Below are 12,993 nucleotides of genomic sequence, written 5' to 3' on the forward strand. Positions count from 1 at the left end.
GAGTGCGTTGGAACGGGTGCGCAATACTGGCGTGGCCATTTCGTGGATGAATCAGCGTACTACGATGTGAAGAATTCTTTGGTGAAATATTGATCTCGCATAGAGCAGTAGGCTGTGGTATGTATTACTCCGGAAGCTCCTGAACGTTGCTAGGATGATTGCTGTTGGGTTGCTTAGATTGTTAGCATTATTATCGATCGTTTCTCCATCCGTGAGAGCTTCAAGGATTGAAAACAAGAGATTGTTGATTTGGATGGATCAATGCAAGGATCGGCTTGTCGCAGCAAGACTTCGAGACGTATAGCAACCATTTCTATTTGCTTAAAGTTGCTCTAACTATTCGCTGCCGAATCTTGATCACGATTGTTTGCGATGTAGTGATCCCTGTTCGGCCAAGTTTGAAATGCATGACAATTAAAAATTAACCATGCTTAGCTATTTGATAACTCTAATATAGAATCCTTATCTGTTCTCTCTTCTATGCATCATATTATCTATTAACGCTTATAGTTCCTAATTAAAAAAAGCGATACATGATATACTGTTAAACTCCTCTTAGTTTAACTGTTATTTATCGCGGATTCACGCACCAAAGCTATTACCCTCTTCTTTAGGGTCTAATGCCATCTTTTTCGTCCACATGCGCCAAATTTGTATGTTCCATGTTCCAATTGCTTTCAGTTTGTGATCCCCAATAGCTCCCATGTTTGCGAACATGCACGCTTGGCTTCGATACACCGAGATTGTCATTGAAGTTTGAGATAAAAGGCAATTTTCTGCGAAAATTTCGCTTCATCATTCACAGCACATCGAATCCATGACATGTTACCGCCCGGGCACTGGCATCATTCGTGGCGCTTGATGCGCTTTGATGTTCCCGACATGGATCGCGCGGTTTTTCCTTTGTTTTGGCCTCAGCACAATCATCTGTTGCATCACGGAGGCTGCACAAATTAATGCGTAAGGCCTTGGGGGCGGACCCTTGCCGCAGTAGCGGCACGTGAATGTTAATCGGCCGCCAGCCGCATACACGATCCAGTGCACGGTCGTTGCATCCGTCGGGATTGGTTTGATAATGACAAGGATAATGTTATTATGCGATGCGAAAATAATTGCACAGCACCACCGGAGTGCAGACGAGATCGATGAACCGGAAAATCGGAATTTCTAGCCGGCAGTATTGGCCTGTGCTTGAAATGCTCCAAATGCTCGTCGGAACGGAGCGATATATGCGGGAATGTTCCGTTACGGCCGATGCAGAGTATTTCCCTTCCCATGGATGGAACATTAGCAAACGTGTCCCGCAATGGAAAGTATTCTAATTTATGCTCTCAATTCCCTGTTAAACCCGTTCGCGTCGTAGCGACAGCACCCGGGAAGCAGTGTGGACATTACCAAGTGGCAATTGCCTTGCATTAGGTTCGATTTGCATTCACCTAATTTAAAGCATTAATGGGTTGACAGTGTGCAACAGCTTCGAGTTCGAGTTGGGCAGCCGGAGAGAAGCAAACGCCACCAACAACCGGCTCGTTGAAATCAATTCCAATGCTCTTCAGGCATAATACCACTACAGAAAGAGAGGGAGCGAGAGTGCTGGCTAGCAATAGAACCCGGTGCCGCATAAAATTGGCTTTCACCGTCCACAGTGTTCAGCTTCACCCTCGATTCGCTGATTAGACAACAGCAACAAGCTTGCAGTCAACGCTTATGCTCTTCGCCAGCACGGTGATACTAATGAGGGCAGCGTGCGGGTGTTGTCGAAAGCCACCACCAGTCATTATCGTAACGCCGATAACAATGTTACTGTGGATGGCAGGGGCTTATTAATTCATAAACACAAATTAGATTAATTAATGTATAAATCTTGCTTGTCTCAGTGTGCATTGTGCACAATTGATTGTCGAGTTGTTGGATCGTCGGACAACGGGTGCCTGGGAGTGCAATCGATGCGTGTATGTGTCGATTCACGATGCAAATTATGTCGAATAATTGAAGTGCATTGTTTGCTGCCATGACATGATGGACGCACGCGCGGTCTGTCCGCCTGATGTTATGTTTCAATAATTGTAATACGATCGCTATCGATGGACAGTCGGTGAAGCCACGCCACGAACAAACCCGGAGCTCCTCCCAGCTGCCTCAAATAGGATGCTATTTGTTTCGCATTCTAATGCAATTATCGCTCCATTATAGTCCAGCCGATTTATCGTTTATGCAGTTCTTTAAAGTGAAATTAATGTCCTCCGTCCTGGCTTTGGTTGGCCTTCGCATATAACCATAATTTGTAGTTAATTGCCCAAAGTCCTTTAGAATGCCGTGGAATCGGTGCTTTCGACACTCGAAAGTGTAAAATACTGGCGCCTCCATCGTGCGCCTCCATCGAGTCTACCATTCCAAAAATTCATGCTTTTAAAATGCACTTCAAAGACACTGGGGGCGGTAGGGTTCGCTTACGGTTACGCGATTACAACCTCCTAATGGGGGCCCATTTGCTCGCCATCCGGAACCAATTTCCACCGAGCAAGATCCTAGAGCCGATGCTCGATCGCTCGAAATTATGTCTGCTGACAAGGCGTTCTGCGTTCGGGTGGCAGGGGTTTTACCGCTTCCCTACCATTGCAAGCTGAATAACAATGGCACGATGCTAGCAAGGCCTTTCGCAAGAAACGCAACCACGGTGCAAGCTTTCACTGTTCGGTATTTCACGGCTTCTTTCTTTTTCCTTTCCGGTTTCCGTTTTCCATTTGGTTTAATTTCCGCCGCTTCCCGTGTGCCCTCTGGAGCCGAGGTCAACCGAGGTGGTCACGGCGGCTCGCTCACAAACAACTCTGCCCGCACTAGAAGGGGCACAGTCTCGCCTCGAGCTCGAGGTCAACCAACCGGAACCCGTGGCAAAAAGGAAACCCCATACGGTGGTGGATGGATGGAGACTTATGACGAAGCGAAAACAACTTTACAGCAACCTCTTACCAAGCGGGTGGCGGTTCCTTTACATTGTTTTCGCTGTTTTTCTGTTGACCTCCCACCGACGACGAGGTGTTACTACGGTAAGGTTTCTTGGCATCACCCTCCGGGTTCAACCTTCTCCACGCCAACTTTTTGCACTTTTTCTCGTTTGTACCAAGGACACAATTCCTTGGGGTTGTTAGGGAGCATGTTCGGAATATTTTTGCAGTTTTTTCTTACGAAGGAATTCTTTCGAAACCAGATTTTCGTTGCCTGCCTGTAATTCGTTCGGCGCTCTCTCCTGCGCTTAATGGTTCAATTCGTTGGAGATGCTGTCGAGGTTTTCCGGTGTCTCAAGGGCCATTAGCGATCAAACAGCAGTTCTTGCTGAAGCTGAAGCACTCGTGGGCGCTCGCGCGGTTGCACTTTCTCGCTGGAGGAACACTGCAACTTCAATCGAGCGCTGATGGTTTCACTGTAACATGGGCTTTCGATGAAGATCGGATGTGTCATCGGGTTGGTGTTTGAACTCTCTCTCTCTCTCCTTGCGTTCGTTCAATGGTTTCACCTCGGTGGCAGGTCTGTTCAAACGGATCGCTTATCGTTTGTTTGCGAAGAAATTTCAAAGAATTCCGTTTTCCCCCGAAGAGCAAAAGGATCAAAGGCTACACTCTACGCCAGTAATCGGTATTATTAAAACCTTACGCAACATGACTTGACTTCTGGATTCAGTAGAGTCCTTGAAGCATACTAGTGCATCAGGTTTTAGTTACATTGAAAAAATGCGTTCAATTAAAAGCTTAACCAATGGCAACACTAGCAAGATCGCTCTTTGTTCGCTTTTCAATGGATAGTCCTTGCCCTTCAGCCGGCTAGCATTCATTTGAATTCCTCGGTCGAAGCATTTGTCCACACCTCATTCGGTAAGCATTCGCCGCCTCTGCACCCGTCCGTTTGATGTGATTCCAAACGATGAGGATCACGGAAGCGAGAGCACTCGAGAGCAGCCCTCGAGAACTTCGCAGCAGAGGCATAAAAGGAGGTCCGGGGCCGTTAAAGGGGGGCGGATGGTAAACGTTGGCACTGCACTCCACATATTCCTACCACGGTTCTTAAGTTGCTCGTTGTTCCGTAAGAGCGCCAACCGCCAACCAACTTGAAAGGCAATAAAATCTTACATTTTATTGCAACTCATGCAGGGCCCTTGGGCCAGGCGTCGTGCATGGCTGGGGAGGATGGAGCAAACGAGGGGTAAAACAAATAAAAGAATCCACAAAAGGGGGTTGGGAAGGAAAAGTGGGAAGAATTGGAAGGCAAAGCAAGGAAAGTGCATGCATGCCTGCATTCCAGCAATTTGCAACTCAAGTAGCGCCCGGCCCGTAGCCCAGCATCAGCTCGTCACAGGTCGTACCGTAAGCAGTTTACGGCCGCATAAAACATAATACCACACACTCGCTCACACACAAACCGAACGGAATCGAATGGCCAATCGTTACAGGGCGATAGTGTAGCTCCAGACCGAGATCGAACGATGCACTCCGGTGCATCCGATACGTATATGGGGCGCTTTTTGGAATGGTTTGGTTTTTATGTGCCGTTCGGTCATGCATCGTAGAACACGGGAAGCGATTGTCGATTGAGTGCCATTGTTGTTGTTGTTGTCCACGGTCAATAAATTGTCCCTGGTCGTGGTGAGCGGTTCCCGGGGATTGCATTGTAGTCTTTTTCTTTCCGAGTAACATAAAGGACGCCGATTCCAACAATCGGGTGTGTAAAGTGTGCAATCGGATTGGTGTGGTCGCTGGTGGGTAGCGCCACCTAGACCGCCGGACATCAGCTAAGAGGCGGTAGTGTTGTTGCGATCGAACTAAAAGCGACAGTAAAGCTGCTTACAGCCGATTGAAGTATTATGCTATTTGTAATATTCGTTGAGTTGGAAAATCAGTTCCAATACCAATAGCTTCAATAGTATTATGAGATAATTCATTGTCGTTCACTTGTTTTACTTTATAAATGCATGGTTGTTCAAGTTGGTTAGTTGGTAGTTTACCTATTTGATTATCATGCCGGACAATCATAATTTAAAAATGATCATTATTGTTTACGAATTTTTTGTATTACGAAAATTAACTACAACACAAAAAACACCAATTTAAACGAAAAGTATCAATTCATCACATTTATATCGCAAATGATTAGTTTAATCACTTACGAGGTGCTTCGGTATTTTCGGGCCAAAAAAAGGCCCGTTTTTTACGATTTTTTTGTGACGTAACTTTCGAAGAATAGTTGGTATTGTTTTGAGCAACATTCATTGAAAAACTAATCCGGGGCATCAAATTTTGGTAGGCGTGTCGTAGCAAAGGTACTTTTTACGGTGCCCATCGTAGCGACATGACGGGTCATTTGAAATATACAAATCGATATTCGTTAGAAAGATTATAAGTTTATCTAAGTAGCCCCGGAGAGTTTTTGTTGATATTCTATGTTTTTCGATTTTTGGCAAATTTTTAAAGTTCAATAAGTGATGCTTTTTGCGATTCTGCAAAAAGAGCTTTATATAATTGTTTAAAAAAAAGTATCAACCGTTTTTATGATATCTCGACGGGATTGCCTGGCAAAAAGTGTACAGATTGTATGTTAAAAATTTCAAATCGATCGGTCCAGTAGTTTTTACGGTACGATGGACACCGACTTTAAAAACGTTGGTTTTGGGAAACGCTCTCCTAAGTAGCGGGCTGCATGGAGCTTTGTATGAAACGCGGATTTTCAAAAATCTGTATCTTTGTCAGTTTTTCCTCGATTGATCCAAAACTTTTACAAAAATACTCTTGAAAGGATCAGCATTGTTAAAAACATGTGTCAAAACTGTTAAAAACATATGTCACAAAAAAATTAAATACCGAAGCCCCCCATTAAAGCTGTACCCTTAAAGTTTACATTTAATGTTGTTCTGGATCGTTTAGAGCAATGCTTCTATCATTTACCCTCCTGATTTTCTGCCAAATAACCTTGTAAATCTTGTCTCTAATATTAAACTAGTTTCATCGATCATTCCAATTGAAGCACAACTGATTCCAATTTAATATTTCTCGTAGTTTGTCATGGTTTCATTGGAGCCCGGAAAGCATCTCATCCGTTACCTACCGATCTGCAAACCACAACCCTTTCCCCACAGTTAATATGAATTATGATGTAAAACTAACCAATTTTACAAGCATCACCGTCGCCACAGATAACCGCAGGCACCGTAGCACGAACGAACGAACCACCAGCAGGATTCTAATAGGATCATTTCTTTGCTTCTTTTTCGCAAAAAGCAATCACCACCGCGCTGTCGCATGGAAACAGTAACGCATAGCATCCTTACCACAATACTAAAAAGCAACAAAGCCCTCCGCAGCTCCATGACAACCAACGAACGGCGTGCGGCAGCGATAATGACCGCGCATCGTGTCCCAAGCATCATAACGGTTTTCAATTAAACCACCATAAACGCGTGGGATTGTAAAAATAATCATTAAGCCTTTGCCCGACTCCCAATCAAGCGTGTCCAATAACTTCTCGCAAGATAGAGGCTCCCCGAGGCGACCCCCGGGAGCCCTGGGAGTGTTTTTACGCCACCACCGGAACCACTTATTTTGCCAGCACTAAACAGAAGACCCAGGCACCCCCGGGTGGTTACGAGCGGTACGATTTGTGATTGCAGATTAATAGAAGCAATCGAGTGTGATGAGACTGGCCAAGCGGAAGAGGGATGTTTGTGGTTGCGTTTAGAGCAGTGGAGCAGGAAATTTGCACTGGGAGCTCACACTTTGAAGAAAGACTTTGTGGAATCAGAGGAAAGAGCGGTCAGTTCGTTTGGAGTTCTTTGAAAGAATTGCAAATTTTACCCTCCAGTGGAATATAATTCAAAGTTACATCTCCCGCAAAGCATGAGCTTTTGGTGAGATTTGAAGCCAGAAAAGGTGACTTCAAATCGAAACTTTCCATGCAGCAGATGGCCGTGACACCATCGTAATCCTGATGTTATGTAGCTTCCCTTTTCCGGCTAAAACAGAATCTTTTCAACCAATCGTAGCAGGAAACAGGAACTTCTCCCATAAACTATCCCGATGGTGAGTTCCGGATCTTCCGGTTCCGGGTTTCCCCTCGACAACAGATGCAGCTGACAGCAGCCCAAGTCCCACTTCAAACTCGCAATATGTCCTCGCGCGTGGTATTGGCAGTGCAGTGCAAGTAACTATCGGTGAGCACCTTTTCACCACCTTCCACATGTCTGGGAAAGCCAAAGGGGGAGGGATAAAGTGGAACTATGTATTATCCTTCAGTTCCAGCTGTTCCCTGGCGTCGGACCGGCTAATATCTCGAAGGATATTAAAACCATCGATGAACCACTCGTCAGCATTTGAAGCACCTCGATCAATTTGCTTTGTTTAGTGCTGGCTCCAGCAATACTCCAGCTACAGACTCTTAGTGTATCCACCCCCCTGAGTAAGCGCCTCCCTCCCAAAACGGAGGCCCATAAATTTCGGAAGAACCCACATTTCCGTCAAATTCGTATCGCGCCCAAGAAGGTGTCTCCGGTAGTCTGCTGGTGGTGGTGGTGGCCAGAGCTTTGAATTATGGCAAATTCCGATGCTCATAAATCGCCACACATTACCCACGAGGGGAGGGGGAAAGTGGGGTGGGTAAGGTGACATTAGCTCCTTGTTATCACATCCACAATGCCAACCAACATCCAGCATCACCATCGCCGCAAGTCAGCTGCAATCCAGACAGCTACCGCTAGATCAAATGTTACAGGGGACTGGGCGTTCTGGGAGACCCCAAAAACCCTTGTCGACGTCGTCGCCCTCGTCACCTCGGCACAGTCCCATAATCAGCACCTCTCTCATTTCCTCCTTCCCTCCCTGCACAGAGAGCACTGCGAGGGCCGGATGGCGGATGGAAAAGGTTTATTTAGACAAAAATCGTTTTCTATTTGCTCGCTGCACAAGCGATCCCAGTGGCCACCGGACCGGGGACGTCCGCCGTCCGCTGGTAATCGAAATTTATTTCCATCATGGCTGTCAAGTGGTCAGCAAGATTTATGAATTTGGGTTCCAACTCCCGACTCACCCACCGCCCCGGGGGCTGCCACGCTCAAGGAGTTAAAGGAACATTCGGTTTCGTATCGGTGGAAGGTGGCAATAAGCGTGGAAGGCACTTCCGTGCCGTTTCCAAAGCCATTTGGTCCGGTTGGTCAGCAACTGGGGCTAGCCCGCGCGTCTATTTGTTGTTTTGCCACTCGGTTCCGCTCTCACCCTGCTCTTGTTCCTCGCCGTTCCTCGCGCACACCGTTGGCCAACCGGTGCCGAGTTTAAATGGATATTATTTCCCGGCAGTTTTACTTTTTATTTCTTTCGTCGCGCCAGCCTTTTCGCGACCATTTTACGACCAGTCACGCTTGTGCCTGCGTGTGAATATGCGTTTAGCGGACACTGGTGTGGTCCGGTCCGGTGGCCGGTTGGCCGGCTGGCACGGCATATCTGGTACAATCCCTTAATCCGATTTGTTGCCGATAATGTGAAGCGGCACATCGTGAAAAGCGCGCAACGCGGTGCTGACCAGCGTATCGGAGAGGGACTGGAGGAGGAAGGGGTCCCGGAAATTGAACGAAGAACCGCTCGTTCCGGTGGCTCGATTGAACGGCGATAAACGAACGTGGTCAAACGTGGTCAAAGTGTGGCTCCGATCGATCGAGGCCGGAACGGTTTCCGGGGAGAGCTTTTTGGATGAATCATGTGACCGTTTGCCGTTTGCATATGGGAAACAGATAAAAACGTATCGGTCCGGTAGGTGGTGACTGTGGAATGTGTAGAAGAATTCCCAGTAAAGGACCACATCCGGGCACTCGTTTGACCACAACAAACAATGTACCATTCGGCCGTGTGAATGGTGTTCCGAGCATTAGTTTGACTTTTGAAGTGATCGATCATACTGGCGAGCAGAAGAGTAACGTTTCGTCTCCGAGTGGTTAGAGGTTTAATAGTGGTTTATAGTAAAGCTGTTTAACATTGTGCGCTTGAATATCACCCTATCCTCATAAATTCGTTATAAATAACATTTTACGAAATTCAACTGATACAACAGTAAACAGCGATGTAGAGCGCTACTCTCAAGGCTATGGTAGTCTTGAATTTTTAAAATTTTAAATCGTGCTGACGATAAAGATTAAACCAGTTCCCGCACTTGAGTCCAACACAAAAGATTCATAATAATTATACCCGCAAAGCCTTGAAAGATTTTATTTATGGCATACGAGTGAGATAATGTAGAGAACGGAGGGAGGCAAGCAGAACTGCTTTTAATATCAATTTTCGTCGAAATAATTCGCAACAAGTGATTCCCCAACGAGTCAGAAGAGGTTACGTTGAAGATCATGCAACTGAGCATGGTTGTTTTGAGAATGAAGCGAGCCATGCATGAAGTGCGATTACTAAAAAATAACAGCTATGCCAGCCATTCTTCTATTGATCTATTTTTTTATATGATACTCTTCATAAGTTCAGCATTCATTAGAAAATGAAAAATATATCTGCCACTTGTGAACTCGTTAGTTATTGGAGTGAATTTATTAAAAACAAAATCGCGATGATACTACGCTGAGGTCCTAATTTCAATCACATTTATAGAGAAAGAAACCCACCTCAACTTATGATGAATTAATGATTCTGCCAATCAGAAAAGAAGCTACCGATGCCAAACGCCGGTTTTTGGAAGTGCACCGAATACAGAAGCCAAACTAAATCGATTGAGTAGAGAACGAAGATAGTGCGGTATGTTTTACCTGCTGAAAAGGTGACTACAATTCCCATAAATGTCAGTACAACTAACTTTAAGACGTGTGTAGTAAATCGGATAGTTAGAAGAACAGTGTGTACTACAAAAGGTCATACGTCAGTAAAGAATTACGAGAAGAATTATGAAAAGAAAAAAAAAACTGCAAAAACTATACTATCTCAGATTGAATAAAGTTTCTTCCATTTATTTTACAAGATGTTTTGCTAACCGCATACATAGTGAATTTGGAATGGATATCGTGAATCCAATGCTACATAAACATTAGGACTTTAGTTCGAACTTATCGCAAAAAAAAAATCATGTACTCCAGAAAAGGTTTTTTCAAAACCAAAACCTACGTTACTTAAAGCAACAGACTAACATCAATCAGTACATCAGAAACAACGGTCCGACAATGTGTAGCACATGCGGCTCCAGCACGTCCTACCATCCGTGGAGAACTCTTCCCCCTCCGGTGGTGGAAATTCGATGGAAATTCATCAGCCCGTGCGCTGTCTGGCTCACCTTCGACCGACACGGACCGATCGCATCGCCCTCGGCACTTGTGACGTGTTCGAAAACACGTGTACCGGGTTCGCCCCGAAACACGACCACCACAAATGTCGAAATGCGCTCGACGTACATCCGGTACGCATCCCCCCCCGGTAGCACGCTGGTAGCTGACATCCGGGGACCCCGGGTCGGCCCGATTGGCTACCGGATGTGGAATGAAATTTTCATTTGCACAATTGTTCAAACATCGGCACAAATCAAATCAATTAAAGGCCAATTATTATCGGACGACACTATCTGCCCGGTGAAGGTGGAGAGCCACTGGTTGTCGCTATGAAAGCAGGGACGTGATGTGCCATATGGCATGCAACGGCCAGTGAGCGAGAGTGCGACATCGAAATTTGTCGGAAAAATTGATCTCTCTCTCTCTCTCTCTCGCTGGCTCTTTATTTTGGCCAGCAGGAACCAGGAAAGGAACCTTGGCATAGGGTTGAATCGCCAGCTCATCAATGTTGAGGTTTGCGATGCGCTGGATAAGGTCCAGTAGCTCGTCCAGCAGATGCTGGGCCCTGATTCTGATCACCGAATCATCATCGTAGCCCATCATCCAGGTGTCGGATACGTCGGTTTATGAGTCGTGGCGTGATTTATGTTTTTTGTTAGCGTCCCGTCGTCCCGCATCCTGCAAAGTCTGTCTGTCTGTCGCCATCCACCGGACCGGAATCGTGGAATGTGTTTTCACACCGACGCCACGGTTCGTCGCGCCGAAACAATAGAGGGTTCTATTTGATTAAATCCGTCCCATCCGGGAACGTGGATCACCGGACACAGGGCCGGAGGTGGAAAATTGGGAAAACATTTGCTGGCTGGCTGGGTTTTATGTTCCTCGATTTGGTGCCGCGAACTCAAACCTCATTGGCACGCCAAATGGATTCCGCATTATTGACCATCAATCATCAACCCCTTGGAGTTCGGTGCCGGATTGGTTTTGAAGAGACATTTCGGTGCGGTTCGGGTCCCGGTTTCGTAGCACCTATGTGCCGTTGGTATGCGCGCCTCTCTTCAAAGCGCGCCATTTCAAACCCGCAGCTCATTTTATGAGCTAATTGTTGTCCAGCTCGTTTTCGGTTTGGGGAATGAATGTATTAGGTTATTTCCGTGGCATTTGCTTCAAACGAAATTTGATGGACATCGCGGTAATTACGGGTGCGTTTGTTTTGGCTGGATATATTTGCGCAACTTGCAGCCGAGGACCGTGGTGCCGTTTTGAAAATACATGCTGGCACAGCATCAAAAGGGTAGCCATTTTGTGTGATCGGTGCAGCATTCTGGGAAGCGTATGATAAGCTTTGAAGAGGAGTGAGCACTGATTGAGTTCTAGGTATTTGAATAAGAGTCGTGTAGCTCGACTCTATTTGTAAGAATTGAACTGTTCGTAATTTTGGAGAGGAACTTGTTTGTAACTCTGTGAAATACTCCACCATCCGATTATGACATCCTTTGTACATCTCGTTGACTGCATTCGTTTGATTTTAATCAAGCGCTTCGCGTTTCGGCAAAAACCTTTCGCAAACCAATTATATGGCAACACTGTATTCGAAGAAATACTACTCAGATGAATTCTGATGCAACCAGATTGACGGAATGCTGTTGGTTTAATTACGTTTTCCAGTTAGCAAGTTTGAAAGCATTTTTCGTATTGTTTTTAGCAACGTTTCATTCAGTATGCTACCATATTGTAATATCAGTTTATCGAGCATCATTGGATAAATTCCGTTCCACTCATTATAGACGGTTTTAGAAGATCATGCTAAGCATCGTATTTTCGTCGGCAAAGGTTATCCGATTAAAAATTTGAAAAAATGTCTCCCGTGCCGTTGACGATGATTTTACAAATGGTTTTGAGATGCTAGTATTTAGCCAATTCTTTCAGTTGAAGGAACTATCATTTTTCGAGAATCTTGAGCTTCTTATAGCTAATTAATGCCTGCTGCTTGTTTCATGTGCAATTTCTGGTATCTCCTCTCCAAGATCGTTTAGCTCGTGTTCGATTTGAGCCAAAAACACCAAAACATTCACTACTTTACAAACTCTAATCCCCTATTTTAAATGATAGAAAACCAGGATCCAATATCCGACACGGCGAGTTCCTCAGGTGTGTTTCACTTAAAAGCCATCTCTATGTAAAACCAGCCCTGAGTTATTAACATCCACAGAAGTATTTTATTGCAGTTCTCCGATTGGAGTACGTATAGATAGGAATGCGGCAGCTTCATCTCGCACAGAGCGGAGTTTAATACCCGAAAGTCAAACACGATTTGAGGGATTTGATTGAGCGCGCCACTCAATATACGCTCACTGTATGAATATTTAAAACAAATCTCATAAATTTAAATCTCTTGCCCCCGTCCCGCTCATGAATAGTCGTTTGCCAGTTTATTTTGGGCTCGGGGGATTTTTTTTGTTGTTGCAGTAGTTCGTCGCAGCCAAATCAGTTCATTCCGGATCGCAGATGCCTCCCTTCCGATGCCTGTGGGCTCCGGTAAAAAAGTGTTTATTTGATCGTGGCGGCCCGGTGATTCCGCCGCGGTTATTGGGAGAGATAGAAATGGAAATTCCTCCCCTTCCCGAATCGATGGTAAACCATGCAGAGTGGCAAAAAATATGGAAACGCTTCAATTGCTCAACAGCGAACGAGAGTGTGAACCG

This window comes from Anopheles aquasalis, chromosome 3 (assembly GCF_943734665.1).
Source record: "Anopheles aquasalis chromosome 3, idAnoAquaMG_Q_19, whole genome shotgun sequence".
NCBI lineage: Eukaryota > Metazoa > Arthropoda > Insecta > Diptera > Culicidae > Anopheles > Anopheles aquasalis.